Raw genomic sequence first — 16,749 nt, 5'->3', positions numbered from 1 at the left:
GACTATTTTCTACATCATGGATTTATATGCTTTTTGAATGTTTTTATTATTTCACTTATTCAGTACTGTTAGCACAGCTCAATTTTTTAATTTGATATTTTTGAGGTGTATATTCTACCTAGAGCTTACAGATTGTTTGTCACTATTGAGTAGCGTGGTCTATTTAAACCTTAACCACTTGACCACTGGGCACTTAAACACCCTTAATAACCAGACCAATTTTCAGCTTTCGGTGCTCTCGCATTTTGAATGACAATTACTCAGTCATGCAACACTGGACCTATATGAAATTTTTGTCCTTTTTTTCACACAAATAGAGCTTTCTTTTGGTGGTATTTAATCACCGCTGGGTTTTTTATTTTTTGTGCTATAAAAGAAAAAATACCGAAAATTCTGTAAAAAAACGAATTTTTCTTTGTTTCTGTTAGAAAATTTAGCAGATTAGTAATTTTTTCTTCATAAATTTTGGCCAAAATTTATACTACTACATATCTTTGGTAAAAATAAGTACAAATTGGTGGATATTATTTGGTCTTTGTGAAAGTTATAGAGTCCACAAGCTATGGTGCCAATATCTGAAAATTGATCACACCTGAAGTACTGACGGCCTATTTCAATTCTTGAGACCCCAACATGCCAGAAAAGTACAAATACCCCCCAAATGACCCCTTTTTGGAAAGAAGACATTCCAAGGTATTTAGTAAGAGGCATGATGAGTTTTTTGAAGTTGTCATTTTTTCCCACAATTCTTTGCAAAATCAAGATTCTTTTTACTTTTTTTTTTTTTTTTTCACAAAATTGTCATATTATCAGGTTATTTCTCACACACAGCATATGCATACCACAAATTACACCCCAAAACACATTCTGCTATTACTCCCGAGTATGGTGATACCACATGTGTGAGACTTTTACACAGCGTGGCCACATACAGAGGCCCAACATGCATGGAGCGCCATCAGGTGTTCTGGAGCACCCAGGACAATTCTGACATTTCTCTCCTACATGTAAAAATCATCATTTATTTGCTAGAAAATTACATAGAACTCCAAAACATTATATATGTTTTTTTAGCAAACACCCTGGAGAATACAATGGTGGTCTTTGCAACTTTTTATCTCACACGGTATTTGCGCAGTAATTTTTCGAATGCTTTTTTTTGGAAAAAAAACTGTTTTGTGCTTAAAAAAAAAAAAACACAGTAAAGTTAGCCCAATTTTTGCATAATGTGAAAGATGAAGTTACGCTGAGTAAATAGATACCTAATATGTCACTCTTCAAAATTGCACACGCTCGTGGAATGGCGGCAAACTTCGCTACTTAAAAATCCCCATAGGCGACGATTTACATTTTTTTTACTGGTTATATGTTTTGAGTTACAGAGGAGGTCTAGGGCTAGAATTATTTCTCTCGCTCTAACGTTCGCAGCGATACCTCACATGTGTGGTTTGAACACCGTTTTCATATGTGGGCGGGACTTACGCATGCGTTCGCTTCTGCATGCGAGCACATGGGGACAGGGGCGCTTTTAAAAAAACATTTTTTTTTATTGTTCATTTTACTTTATTTATTTTAGTTTGACATTTTTTTCCCCAAAAATAATTTTTTTGATCACTTTTATTCCTATTACAAGGAATGTAAACATCCCTTGTAATAGGAATATGGCATGACAGGTCCTCTTTACAGTGAGATGTGGGGTCAATAAGACCCACATCTCACCTCTAAGCTGGGAAGCCTGAAAAAAAAAAAAAGATTCTGGCTTTGATCGTATTAGCGATTCGGTAGAAGCACCGGAGGGCGGAGGGCGGCGGGAGATGTCTATGGCTGGGTATTGCAGGGTATCACCGACTATGGCTGGGTATCTCAGAGCATGGTGTTGCAGAGTACTGCGTTGCAGAGCATTGCAGGGTATTGGCGGGTGTTGCAGAGCATTGCAGAGTGTTGCAGGGTATTGGCGGGTGTTGCAGAGCATTGCAGAGTGTTGCAGGGTATCGGCGGGGGTTGCAGAGCATTGCAGAGTGTTGCAGGGTATCGGCGGGGGTTGCAGAGCATTGCAGAGTGTTGCAGGGTATCGGCGGGGGTTGCAGAGCATTGCAGAGTGTTGCAGGGTATTGGCGGGTGTTGCAGAGTGTTGCAGGGTATTGCAGAGCGTTGCGGAGTGTTGCAGGGCATTGCGGAGTGTTGCAGGGCAATGCAGAGTGTTGCAGGGCATTGCAGAGTGTTGCAGGGCATTGCAGAGTGTTACAGGGCATTGCAGAGTGTTGCAGGGCATTGCAGAGTATTTGCAGGGCATTGCAGAGTATTTGCAGGGCATTGCAGAGTATTTGCAGGGAATTGCAGAGTAATGCAGAGTATTTGCAGGGAATTGCAGAGTAATGCAGAGTATTTGCAGGGAATTGCAGAGTAATGCAGAGTATTTGCAGGGAATTGCAGAGTAATGCAGAGTATTTGCAGGGAATTGCAGAGTAATGCAGAGTATTGGCAGGGAATTGAGGGGTTAAATTCGGTGAGCAGCGATGTGGGCACTGCAGATGCAGCCCACATCGCTGCTGACACCGATCTCTTCCTCCTCCGCTGTACCGATCGGTACAGAGAGGGGAGGGAGGAACCGGCGTCATAACATGACGCCGGCTTGTTTACAAGTGATCACTCCGTCATTTGACGGAGCGATCACGTGGTAAACGGCCGCGATGAGCGGCCGTTTACCGTGATTCGTGATGCGCCGGGTCCACTGGACCCAGCGGTCACGGATGCTCTCGTGTGCGCGCCCCAGGGGGCGCGCGAGAGCAGAATTCTGGGAGGCCGTTAATTAACGGCCTCTCAGAGTTAAACAACCGCCCTGAAGCCGTGAATCGGGAATGGGCGGTTGTTAAGTGGTTAAATATGGTGGCTGTGTTTGTTTTCTTTTATTTTTTTTTGTGTCTTTTTTTCCTTTTATCTTCATCTGATGATCCAGCCAAGAAGTCTGTTATTTTCAACTTCCTTCAACAGACCAAGTTGTACAGCAAAAAAATGGCAGTTAGGGGTTGAGACAAACCATTTTCACTAACAGGGGTGGTTACAATGACCAGCTTTTATTCATTTGGGAGTATAATAATGAGCTTGTCTGTGTACTGGTATATGTGTATGAGCATTAGATGCATGGGAATGAGCAGTAGCTGCAGGAGAATGAACATCAGCTACACAAGAATCAGCATTAGCTGTATGAGAATTAGCATTAGCTGAATTAGCTTGGTGATGTTGTAATATATATATATATATATATATATATATATATATATATATATATGTCCACTATATATACAATATATCACTACAGGTGACACCTAGGCAGCCGAAACATCAATTGCGCGATCTTGCGAGATATTATTGAAGTAAGTAGTGTGCATGTCAGCTGCTAGATGGAGATGACCATCACTACTTTACATTACACCGATGTAGATTATACCAAAGTTTGTTTAAAAGCTGTCAGCTGAAAGAATTAAATCTAATGGGAGTGGTTTCATAATTATCAATCAGCTGCTGCACCTGCCGGGCTCTAATATGGGAGTTTGCAGGGTCTGCATCCCTTTAAATGTGATTTCCTACTGGGAATATCCCACCAGAAATGACATTTTTGTTGCATGGGAAATCTGACTTCTGGAAAAATCAGTGGGCCAATCACACAAGCAGGACATGATGTTTCTAAGGGAGCCATGTTGCATTGCATTTACAGAAAATGACAGTGCTGCGGAGGTACTTTTTAATAACATACAATTACAATATGATTTCTATACGCTATATATTTTTTTTTAATCTGCTATTTTTTCGCTACAAAGTGGAGCTAACCTTTAAGAATTGTTAAGCTATTACCCTGTCACAAAATTAAAAGTGAGCAAATAAGATTCCCCTTTAAAATAGAGATTTTATATTTACCAATCCCTATACTGGATCCCAACAATCTTCGCTCTCTTCAAGAGCTGTATCCATCAAACTTCTGGTAGTAGAAAAATCTTTACCCTTTGGTAGCTTTAATTCACAAGCCAATGTTCCAGAATGGTGCAGGATCCCCTTTTAAAGTTTACCTTGAGAAAAGGATATAAAACGGTTCCAAAATGTTGACTTGTGGTGCTCATTTCCTCATGGCAACAGAATTCCCCTTCCATGGGAAACATGGACCAACAGGGGTGTCTGTGATATGGGTAACCGTCCTCTGTATCTCTCAGGGACAGTTGTGCTACATTACAACATGTCCACCAGCTAGAGATTTTAGGAAGCCTATAAATGAGAGTTGAAGTCCTATGTTCTCGTGTTATACTAGTTTGAAGCCCGTGCTTTATCCTCAAATCAAGAAGTTGCTTAGGTCATAGTACAGTTTTTAGACAAAGAGTAGTAGAATTGTTCGTGGACCACTATAAAAGAGGTTTGGTGCAGGCGGCTGAAGTGAGTATTGCATTGAAGATGGACCAGTCAGTTAGGGCCGGTTCACACTGCAGGCGATGCGAGGCGACACCGACTTGCCTCGCCGCGACCTGCCACGACCTCAGCGGCAACTTGCAGATGACTTCTGTATAGAAGTCAATGCAAGTCGCCCCCAGGTCGCCCAGAAGTAGTACAGGAACCTTTTTTCTGAGTCGGAGCGACTCGAGTCGCTCCTCTCAGAACGGTTCCATTGTACAGAACGGGGGCGACTTGCGAGAGCGCGGCGAGGCGAGTCGTGTCGCCTCGCATCGCCTGCAGTGTGAACCGGCTCTAACACAACTAGTAGGTTGACTATCCAAATAGAAGTAAAAGGTGTATTGTGTCTCCCCCTCACAAGTAGACCTGATGAAGCCAGTGAGTTCTTCCACATGAGGAAATGGAGACCTGGAATTCTTCCTTGTCTACTTTAAAAGAGGTTGTGTGCAGGGGACTGCAGTGAGCATTGCATTGAAGGTAGGACAGCCATGTTATCCAAATGGTAGGTTGACCACTTAGACGGAAAGGTAAGGGGAAAGTTGTCCTGTGTCCTCCCACCCCATAAGTAGACCTGATCATGCCAGTGAATTCCACAATTTTAGGAATTGGAGAAGTGGAATTTGGAAGTGGAATGTTGTATGCAGAAGACAAAAAGAGATAAAGGTAAGAGAGCAGATACCCTGCACCCCACAGGTAGACCTGATGATGCAAGTAAGTTCTACAACTTGTAAAGATGGAGAGGTGACTTGTAAAGTATGGTAGGAAAAAAAAAGTAATGCCGCGTACACACGACCGGACTTTTCGACAGCAAAGGTCCGACGGAACGAGTCCGTCGGGCGATTTGATCTTATGTGGGCTCCATCGTACCTTTGCTTGCCAAAAATCCGGCGGACTTTAGAAATAGAACATGTTTTAAATTTTTCCATTGGAACGCCGCCGGACCGAGAAATCCGTTCGTGTGTATGCTAGTCCGACGGACAAAAAATTACGCTAGGGCAGCTATTGGCTACTGGCTATGAACTTCCTTATTCTAGTCCAGTCGTACGTCATCACGTTCGAATCCGTCGGACTTTGGTGTGATTGTGTGTGGCCACGTCTGTTCATTCGGAAAGTCTGTCGGAACTCCGCCGAAACTCCGTTGGAAAGACCGCCGGACCTAGTCCCTCGAAAAGTCTGGTCGTGTGTACGCGGCATTAGTCCCATAATACTGTGGTAGCATGATAGGAGGACATGCACATACATAGACCTGTGGTGGTCCAAATAATCATAGTCATAGATAGCGGGAGCAATTAGTAGTTCAAAGATCGTATCCAAAGATTTTTTTATGCAGCGGGATAATGTCTAAGGTACCCTTTCTCAGAAAAGTTAAATCCTACCAAAAGATTGTAATTCAGCTTTTAGTTGGGCTACAATAGGGTAAATGTTACATGGCTAAGATTTTTACAGCTTCGTAAATAACCTTTCACTTTCCATTCGCCAAAAGGTTTTAATCCTTCTCCTAATCTGAGAATCCATGTGTATCCATACTGAGTGACCAAGAGTGTAAAACGCCTGATGTATAATTTAAAAACCTTCCCATTAAAGGGACATTAGAGGAGCTTTGGCTTTGTCTTTGACATGTGCTTCCATTTTTCTGGAGAATTGACCATATTATGGGCCCTAATTGTTTACTGCTGCTATTGCTCAGGCCAAGTTGATGTTTCTGGAGCATTTACTAGAAATTTAGGGCACATGTGGGAAATAAAGGGAAACCATAATGGTTTGCAGTCGATTTTATTTAAGTTGTTTTTTTACGATGATTATACATATTTAAAACTGAACTTCGTGCAGATTTAAAAGGCATTCCCTTTAATTATATCAATATACCCTAAATGTATATTTCTTAAGCAAGCAGTTTGAGTATCTAAATTTTACTCGGTATCAGCCTCTTGTGGTCCTTTTGCAGAAGAGCTTGGACCAGCCTCTCTCAACTTTTTTTTATACCTTAGAGGAGCCCTTGAAATTATTTTCAGGTCTTGGGGAATCCCTGCTAAAACCAATTCATTGGGAGTCAGTGGGGAGAATGCCCCTTTGCCGTGATGGCCAAAATGCCACCTTTAGAGATAGGGTCTTCATTGATGTCATGTCATTGATTCTGAAAAGTGGCGTGGGCCCTGGAGCTACTCAGGCACCATCAAATGAGAGGTCAGTTAGCCACAGCTCATGAAACCCTTAGAAACCTTTGGAAGAACCCTAAGGATCCATGGAACCTTGATTGAGAATAAATGACTAAAGCCTCATACACATAATCGGATTTCCACAATCGTGGCATTTTATCCGAAGAGCATTGGTCCAAACTTGTCTTGCATACACACGTTCACACAATTGTCGGCCAACAATTACGAACGTAGTGACGTACTAGACGTACTATGCGGTTTTTCAACTCTTTAGCGCCACCCTTTGGACTCCTTCTGCTAATTTTGTGTTAGCAGAAATTATTGAGTGTTTATTTGCGCTTTTCTTTTCACATTTTTCATTTAGCGATTTTCAGTTTGTTTCTGAATGGCCGTTCGTCAACCAGACATGTTGCGGAATCGGAAGAGATATTGTGTTATTTATTATTGGCCTTGGAGTTATTGCTTTTCATTCTTTTTTGGTTGAATAATGATTTGATTTGGTATGTTTTCTATATTTTTGGATGCATAGAATGTACTTTTTTGTTCTTTTTTTAAATGTACAATAAAAAAAATTGTGTAGAATAATACTTGGCTATGTGTTTTTCTCCAAATTACATTTTGGGAGTAGGCAGTTATATTTAAAAAAAATACAATTTAAAATTGACAAGGGACACCAACATAGTTGTATCTTTGATCTTAAAAACTATGGGATAATGGTGTTGTGGTAACTTGCCCAAAACAATTCTTCTTGATATCACTAGAAACAATTTTGAAAATGTGTTTGCAATAACTTCATCAGTATCACCAGCAAAGCAGCTTCATTATTATCACATTAAAGAAGAGAATTGTGCGCTGCATTTGGAGATTTCATAATTTATGACGTCACGAATGTTAATTCTCCATTACGAACGGTAGTTTACAAGACCGTCCGCTTCCGGCTCTCCCTTGCTTCCGAGCATGCGTGTTTGTACTTTGGAGTTTTGTCCGACGGACTTGTGTACATATGCTCAGAAAATCCGACAACAGACATTTGTCCTTTGAAAATTTGAAAACCTGCTAGCCAACATTTGTTGGCCGAAAGTCTGACTACAACTGTCCGATGGAGCATACAAATGTTCGGATTTACCGCCAACAGCCTATCATCGAACATTTTCCGTCGGAAAGTCCGATCGTGTGTACACGGCTTTAGACATTTCTGTGCTTGATCAACTGGAGTTTAGAGTAGATCCATGATGTCTACGTAAAGAGAACCATCACAAGCCCATCTTTGTTAGCCCCCTGGTGACAGTAATAACGTTAATTGAATTTTTTTTTTTTAAATAATATTAAATTCTAATAACATTGAAAAAAAATACAAGCAACCCATCACCAGCTGGTTAACTCTAAATTGATAACCTGTAAAAGCTTTTAAAGTGTTACATATAGAAAATTTTGGGTACTGCAGTTTTTCACCATTTCATGGGTGCGTGCAATTTTAGTTCCCCTACACTGCAGTTCCCCTACACATCTGAGTCTCCTCATCACATCAAAGTCGCCCTATTCATCAGAGGTCCCCCCATCACAGATTCAGAGCTCACTTATGACATCAGAGCCCCCATCACATCAGAATCCCTTCTATACATGAGAGCCCCCATTATATCAGAATATCCCCCATGACAGAGTGCCCTCCTCACATTAGAGCGGAAGTCTGCAACCTGTACATTGCAATCTACCATTAGATTACAGCCAGGTGACTGTTAGATCACGGTCTGAGCTGGCTGACCCCCCATTCCAGAGCATCAAACAGAGTGCAATGCAGAGGGACTACTTGCAAAGTTGGAGCTGCAGTATGGAGCATGAGCAGCATAAGCCGATGCCTCCTCTGTATAGTCCGCCGGACAATTCGACCGTGTGTGGGCTCCGGCTGACTTTTTCTTCTCAAAAATCCGGCGGACTTAGAAAGAAGTCTTGACCCAAAATTGTCCACTGGACAATCCGCTCGTCTGTGTGCTAGTCCGCCGGACTTTTCAAATGAACGGACTTGCCCACACATGGAGTAAAGTCCGTTCATTTTGAACATGACTCCAGGTAGATGGGACTAGCAAAGGAAGTCAATGTCGCCGCCTCCATCGGTGAGATTGACACCTTGCTAGCCTTGTCGCCTGGTATGGGTTTTAAGGGGAACCCCTACGCCAAAAAAAACAGCATGGGGGTCCCCCCAAAGTCCATACCAGACCCTTATCTGAGCACGCAACATGGCCGGTCAGGAAAGGAGGTGGGGATGAGCGAGCGCCATCCCCCCTCCTGAACAGTACCAGGCCGCGTGCCCTCAACATGGGGGGGTTGGTGCTTTGGGCCCCACCCCAAAGCACCTTGTCCCCATGTTGATGAGGACAAAGGACTCTTCCCAACTCTGGCCGTTGGTTGTTGGGGTCTGCGGGCGGGGGGCTTATCGGAATCTTATCGGAATCCGGGAGCCCCCTTTAATAAGGGGGCCCACAGACGCCAGCCCCCCACCCTATGTGAATGAGTATGGGGTATGATGAACATCCCGGGGGATGCTGGGGATGGGACATCATAAGGGGCGGGGTCACCATGACATTACCTGGTGACCCCACCCCTTATGCCTATATAAGTCGTCGCACAATGCATCCCTGGCATTACAGCCGGAGAAAGCGTTGTGTCAACATCGGAAGAAGAGAAGAAGGGAAGAAGAAGAAGAAGGCAGCAACAGCGATGAACGAGAAGACCGGGCCAACGCTAGTAAAGGAGCTGGAAGAAGATAGCGTTGGAGCCCTGCAGAAGAACCGAAGAGCAGGAGAAGTCGGAAGAAGACCCCCGAAGTCGTAAGAAGACCCACAGTCGGCGACGCCCGCGAACGAGAAAGCCGGGCTCCTCCGCTAGCAAATGAGTGGCAAAAGAGCAGAAGAGCCTGGCGGGAAGACCCCCGAAGTCAGAAGAAGACCCCCGGAGCCGACTAATAAACTACTTTAAAAACTTGCGTTGTGTGTTTTTGTTTACACTTTTTTTCCCCCAGGTGAATGGGTAGTGGTACATCATACCCCATACTCATTCACATAGGGTGAGGGGCTGGGATCTGGGGGCCCCCTTATTAGAGGGGGCTCCCGGATTCCGATAAGCGCCCCACCCGCAGACCCGACAACCAACGGCCAAGATTGTTGGGAAGAGGCCCTCCCTTCCCAAAAGCACCCACCCCCCATGTTGAGGGCACGCAGCCTGGAACGCCTGGAACGGCTGAGGAGGGGGGGGCGCTCGCTCGTCCCCACCCCCTTTCCTGACTGGCCGGGCTGCGTGCTCGGATAAGGGTCTGGTATGGACTTGGGGGGACCCCCACGCAGTTTTTTCAACGTAGGGGTTCCCCTTAAAATCCATACCAGGCGACGGGGCTAGCAAGGTGTCAATCTCGCCGAGGCGGTGACACTGACTTCCTTCGCTAGTCCCGTTTACCTGGAGTCACATTCAAAATGAACGGATTTTACTCCGTGTGTCGGCAAGTCCGTTCATTTGAAAAGTCCGGCGGACCTCTGCCAAAAGTCCGGACCTAGTCAGCCGGAAAAGTCCAGTCGTGTTTGGGCGGCATAATACATCAGAGTCCCCCATCACCGCAAAGCCCCCTATTTTGTATCACAGAGTCCTCCCATTGACCCAAGGCAAATTGGGTCTCATACTCTCAGCACCCTGGTGGAGAAACACTGATTTAGCCAACTGAATGTCATATCTACATTAATGTCTGTCAATCCTCCTGAAACATGGACACGACATATTTAGATATTTTATAGCAGCCCCTTCATTAAAGTCAATATACAGATACTAATTCAGAACAGATTAAAGGTTCTCAACTGTATGCCAGTTTGAGGGTTTTTCAAACATAGCCGAATCAATTCAAGTCTGTCACATTCTAGCAGTCCAGGCATCCAGCAAGGTGAGCCTCCCTTTAGCAGGAGGCTCTGCTGTGGCTTTCAGAACACAGGGTAGGGATTTTATGGATCCTGTGCGGTATTTCGGTAATGGAAGTTGTGACAAGTCCCCTGACAATCTTCCTTCTTCAAACTTGGCTGCAATCCTGACCAGGCCTACCTCTATGTTTGATGTCTAAATCGCACGCCTGTGGTGCGCAGACAAAGGTTCCTTCTTGAAACCAGTCCGAACTTTAACTGTGCCAAAACTCTTCCTTTAAAGGCCCCTGCACACCAATATATTTGCAGGCGCATGGAATTTGGGGTGCCCGAGAGCCCCAGTTGGTGCATAATTTTGCCCATGGGAATGAATTATAAAAATATGATGTATGATGTATGATGGTTAATGCTTGTAAATACCGGTACAGGAAAATATGGCCATACACGTGCAGGACCAAGAAAATATGGCCATACACATGCAGGACCAGGAAAATATGGCCATACACGTGCAGGACCAGGAAAATATGGAAATACACGTGTAGGACCAGGAAAATATGGCCATACACGTGCAGGACCAGGAAAATATGGCCATACATGTGCAGGATCAGGAAACTATGCCTATACACGTGCTGGACAGAATGTGATGAGAAGTCCAACTTTAAAGAGGAAGTAAACCCTGATGGGTTTACTTCCTCTTTGTCTCCCTGCAAAGGTAAAGCATAATGGATCACATAGTAGCCCATTATGTGTCACTTACCTGACATATTAGCCAGCGATGTCACCGCTGTCCCCTGTAGCACGTAGCGTCCACCTTCTGGGTATCTCTGCTCCGGAGCTTTGAGTGGCAAGAGCAGAGCATGCGCACGGGAGTAGCCACTAACGGCATATCACCGTTAGCAGCAGCATGCTGAATGTGCATGAGCGCAGTTGTCTACGCCGTAGACAGCAGTGTCTGTCTTTTTGCAAATATCTTCTAAACCGTGTAGGTTTAGGAGATATTTCATGGACCTACAGGTAAGCCTTAATCTAGTCTTACCTGTAGGTCAAAGTGGTCTGTAAGGGTTTACAACCACTTTAAGGGCTCAATCACATCAGCAGATGCAGAGATACACCACCTTTAGCTGCAGAGACAGCAGCTGGAGGTGTACACATGCCATGGCCGCAATGCTTTCTTTCGCAGCCATGGCAAAAATTCTATTGCCTTCTCCCACGGAATGCAATACATTCAAGTGAATAAGGACGCTCTGCAAGCAGACTCAGTCTAAGGTTTCAGTCAGACAATCTTCAGGGCAGGCAGCGTCTGCTATACTATCTTTTGAGATAACCCATGGTGCTCTGGGAATCCTTGTTATGTATCAAAACAGCATTAACAAAACTTATCAACTGTTGTAAATTATGGGGAGAAATCTTTTTGTCTCTAGTAATCATACTGAAAAAAGTTCATACTCTCTGGTGCCATCTTTTACCTAAACTTGCAGCTTACAGCTATCATGGGCTACATCACTAAGCTACATAAAGGTAAAATATCTCAGCTTTTGTACAGACCAGGGTACCAGAACACTACAACACCTCCTCATTGTTAGTAACACCTAAAATACACATACAGATCACACACTATACAAAGATGTGAGTAGCACCTCCAATAAACACATTATGTAAATACTTTACTTGGTGCAGTGGAGGTACTAAACACTTTATCCCAGGTGTGCTGAAAGGTTAGTGTTGAGTTAGTGAATAGCACAATAGACCCTTTAAACACAGTGTATTGGCTTGTCTCACTTGACCATCACAGACCCAAAAAACCCCACTGTTGAGCTACGTTTTTACCACCCCCCAACTGCACTCTCTTTGCTGGAAAGGCAGCGGATGGAGTATACAAATGCTGCGGCTGCGACGCAGTTGCAGTTGTGGTGCGGTAGGTCAGCATTTAGGGGGTTAAAACAGCCGGTAAGCAGGTGATGCAATACCTACTCACCGCCTGTCAAATGCTCTCTGAAGAGTGATTGAAGTGCAGGTTGCTCCTCAGCCCTTGAACACACGGTCGGAGATTCTGCCAACCAAATCCGTCCGATTTTGTCCGTCAGATTTAGTCTGACGGATTGTGTCCGAAACTGTTGCATACACACGGTCGGACTAAGTTGTCGAAAAATCCGATCTTTCAGAACGTGATGACGTAATTTCGTTACGATGGGACTACATTCAGGCTAGTAACCAATAGCTTTGATGTAGGAATTTGATCTGAGCATGCGTGGCACTTGGTCCGATCAAAATTCGCTACACATGATCGCAGTATGTCCGATCGAACCAGTTGGTCGGGAAATATTTCCAACATGTTGGAAAATTGGGTCCGACGGATATTCCGACGGAATCAGTCCGATGCATACCACACACAGTCGGATTATCCGATGACACGGTCCGATAGGACACATTCCGACGGATTCTCCGACCGCGTGTACAAGGGCTTAGAGAGGTCGTACGGGCTAACAAGGCCAAAAAAGACTTTCTAAGTTGGGGCGGAGCTGCTTCCCCTAGACCTGCAAGCATGATAACCTATATCTGCATAGTTGGTGATATGTTAAAAATAATTTCAGGGGACATGCTTGCTGTTGGGACCACATAAATTGCAAATCAATGTATTAATATTGTATAATTAACAAAAAATAAATATATACATACACATATCTATCTATCTATCTATCTATCTATCTATGTGTGTATATATATATATATAAATACATTTTCCTAGCCTGCTTTAGCCCTTGTACACACGGTCGGAGATTCCGACAACCAACTCCATCAGAGTAAATCCGACGGATTAATTCTGGAAGAGGTCCGGAAGTGATGTTGCATACACACGGTCTGATTAAGTTGTCGGAAAATCCGATTGTACATAACGTGATGACGTTATTTCGTTAAGACGGGACTACGTTCAGGCTAGTAGCCAATAGCTTTGGTCTAGGAATTTGATCTGAGCATGCGTGGCTCTTTGTCCGTCGGAGTAGGCTACACATGATCGGAGTATGTCCGATCGGAGCATTTTGTCAGAAAATTTTACCGGCAAGTTGGAAAAATTGGGTCCGTCGGATATTCCAGACAGAAACAGTCCGATGCAGACCACACACAGTCGGAATATCCGTCAAAACGGTCCGATAGGAAACATTCCGACGGAATCTCCGACCGTGTGTACAAGGGCTTAGCCTGAAATGGTTGCAGATGGAACATTTTGTATGTATGTAATTTTTTGTTTGACTTTATTTTTGGATTATTAATAAATATTTATTAAATATTAAAATGACTAAACCCGGGAGCCTGCATTCACTATATCACAGTACACAGAACATGAAAATGCAATTATTTTAGTAAATTTAAAATGCTAAATACCTTTTCTCATCAGCAGTATATAGCAGTCTTGTGACTTCTATCAGTGTCCAGCTGAGCACTGGTTAAAGCTTCTAGGAGGCGTTTTCATTCTACTCTGACTATCCTATGAGACTGCAGGACCCCTGACCCTCTGTCTGGAAGAACACAACTGTTAAAATTAAATCCAATATATACAATAATAGTTTTTTTTTGTGTGTTACTGGTGGGCAGTATTAAAGGATCTTTCCACCCAAAAGTGATATTTTAATTATAGGTGGGTCAGTCCCTGGTTCCTTTTTATGCCTTGGAGGGGGGGGGGGGGGGGGTCTAATAATAAAACAGTGAATGTTGCTTTCACCAAACATTCTCTAGTGGAGAATCAATTACGACCATGAAACACATGGACCTGGAAGAATGTTGGCTAAACGTCAGATTTAGTGCCTCCTAAATACGCTTGACCACACTGCAATAATTCCTGATACTGTCCACCTTGGACTTTTTTTTGGTGTTCCCGTCCACCTTTTATGTGTTCCAGCTCTGCTTGTATCATTCTCCATAATATTCAACAATAAAAAAAAAAATCTAGCCGGGAGCCCCTCATAATGGTCACAGCAGGCGTGCTGGCCTGAGAACTAAAGCGCAGAGGTCAACACAATTCCTAAGAGATATAGGAAACAGTCAGATGGTTTTTCTTTCCAGCATCTACCAAATAGCGAAAAATATCATTTTTTTTCGGTGAGCTGACCTTTTAGGGAAAAAAAAGTGAATATTGTAAAGTGCTGGGTAAATTATTGGCGCTATATAAATGCTGTATAATAATAATCCAAGGACGAGCCTTTCATCCCGGGACCGTCCCTGGACATGGTGCCAATGTGTCATACTTTTTTTGTTCATTGTAGACACTTCCATGGATACATTTTTGGACAACATTCTGGAAACCCGGGACACAGGGTATTAAAGTTACATAAAATCTATAGATAAAACAGACAGTTTTGAAAAGACAAAAAAAAAAAAAAAAAAACGGGAAGAAGTAATGACTTACAGGAGGAGAAAGGGCGAGAGGGAAAGAGCTGAGAGTCTTCACTCCGAAAGGGAACATGACCCAAAGGAGAAGATTCCGCGTCAGGAATTAGAAACGGAAAGAGAGGGAGCCGAGGGTGGGGAGTGGGAGGGAGAATCCGTTTATACACTTGGGGTGCTTTTTTTTTTTTTTTCCAGAAAGGTATTTTTAGAAGGTTCCCTCGCTCTCACACATAAGCCCCCCGTCCCAGGGCGCGGCTGGTGTTTGAAAGTCGCTGGGGCAGGGTGCCAGGAGGAATTCTATTTGGGAGTGTGAAGAAAACGGACGCCAAGGAAGAGGGGGACACGGGGACAGGAATCCCAGCCACGTGGGAGGGCCAGAGGAAAAGTTTGTTCCTATGTCAGGATTTAGAAACGGGGGGGGGGGGGGCAGAGATAGAAGGCGAACCGCGGCAGCTATTTATAGAACGTGGTTGGGTCAGGACAGCTTCCTGCTTCTTAAATACAGACAACTCCTCTTACAGCTCGGAGACTGGTGGGGACATGCCATACTGGAGATGTTTATGTTCAGACAGCGAGACGGACACACAGACAGCACAGTGCAGAGCAAGGGGGCATTACTAAGCGTCTGAACAACAGATGATTGTTACCCTGGGGGGGGGCTGCAAAAGTGAGTGTGAGCAAAAAAGGGTGTGGCTTCAAGTGGAGTAGCGGAATAGTCCATATAATAACACCATAAAATAATAATAGTAATAATACTAACAAAGTACGTGATTTTATATTTATGGATTTTTTTTTTTTTTATTCATTATTCTTTATACAATCATTTTGTATACATTAGAAATCTATTATATATTTGGATACGCAGGCATATTTTGTGTATTAAAGTGGCGCGCGCCCACAATGCCGCGATTTAAAGGGGACGGTGCCATTGTGCCGACGTACATCGTCATGCGCTGGTCAGCTAGTGGTTAAAGCAACAAATTATATTAAAATAATACAAAACAATCATATTCCTTAACCTTCCTAGCGGTAATCCTGAGTCTGGCTCGGGTTGGGATTTTACTAACACAAGCGGTAACCCGATCGCATCGCCGGATGCAGGGAGGACACAGGGAGAGTTACTTACCTTGTCCCCTGGATCCAGCGATGTCCTCCGCGCTGTGTGAGCGAGCTGTCCTCCGCTCCATTCACACAGCGCCGAATGCTGCCGAGCTCCGTTCCGTGCGACGTTACGGCACACGGGAGCGGAGATCGGCGCCAAATTCAAAAAAGTAAAAAGACACAAAACACACACAGTACTGTAATTTTACAGATTACAGTATTGTATTCAAAAAATACACACCCCCTTTGTCCCTAGTGGTCTGTGCAGTGCCCTGCATGCACTTTTATATTATAAATACTGTTTTTTCTGCCTGAAATTTGGAGATTGTCCATAGCAACCAAAAAGTGTCCCTTTTTCAGTGTTTTAGGATTTGATTACATTATTGAATAATTTTTATTATTCTTTATTATATTATAAACGTTATCATACCCGGGGATGTCTGCTAGACTCTGGTTTGAACAGATTTAAGAGAGTTATTCCTAAGACCCCTTTCACACCACACTGCCCTTTGCGTCGGCGGTAAAAAAATTTTTTTTATATATTTGCGGAGCATTTCAGCCGCTAGCGGGGCGCTTTTACCCCCGCTAGTGGCCGCGAAAGGGTTAAAACCGCCGGCATTACAGCGCTGCCCCATTGATTTCAATGGGGAGCAGCGGTGGAGGAGCGGTAAACACACCGCTCCTTCACCGCTCCAAAGAAGCTGCTGGCAGGACTTTTTTCTGACGTCCTGCCAGCGCACCGTTCCAGTGTGAAAGCCCTCGGGGCTTTCACACTA

General features: G+C 43.9%; 1 protein-coding gene across 1 annotated transcript in view; it reads right to left on the bottom strand.

The window, feature by feature from the left end:
• ERF (ETS2 repressor factor) overlaps positions 1–15,024 on the bottom strand; it is a 189,422-nt gene extending 174,398 nt beyond the window's left edge. Inside the window, exon 1 of the mRNA XM_077456634.1 lies at positions 14,892–15,024. The gene's annotated coding sequence lies outside the window, so the exon portion shown is untranslated. The remainder of the gene's footprint in view (positions 1–14,891) is intronic.
• Positions 15,025–16,749: the final 1,725 nt, after the last annotated feature.

The sequence above is a fragment of the Lithobates pipiens genome, unplaced genomic scaffold (assembly GCF_037356315.1).
Source record: "Lithobates pipiens isolate NorthernLeopardFrog02 unplaced genomic scaffold, aLitPip1_a1.2 Scaffold_27, whole genome shotgun sequence".
Lineage (NCBI taxonomy): Eukaryota > Metazoa > Chordata > Amphibia > Anura > Ranidae > Lithobates > Lithobates pipiens.
This window is presented reverse-complemented; position numbering and strand designations above follow the sequence as displayed.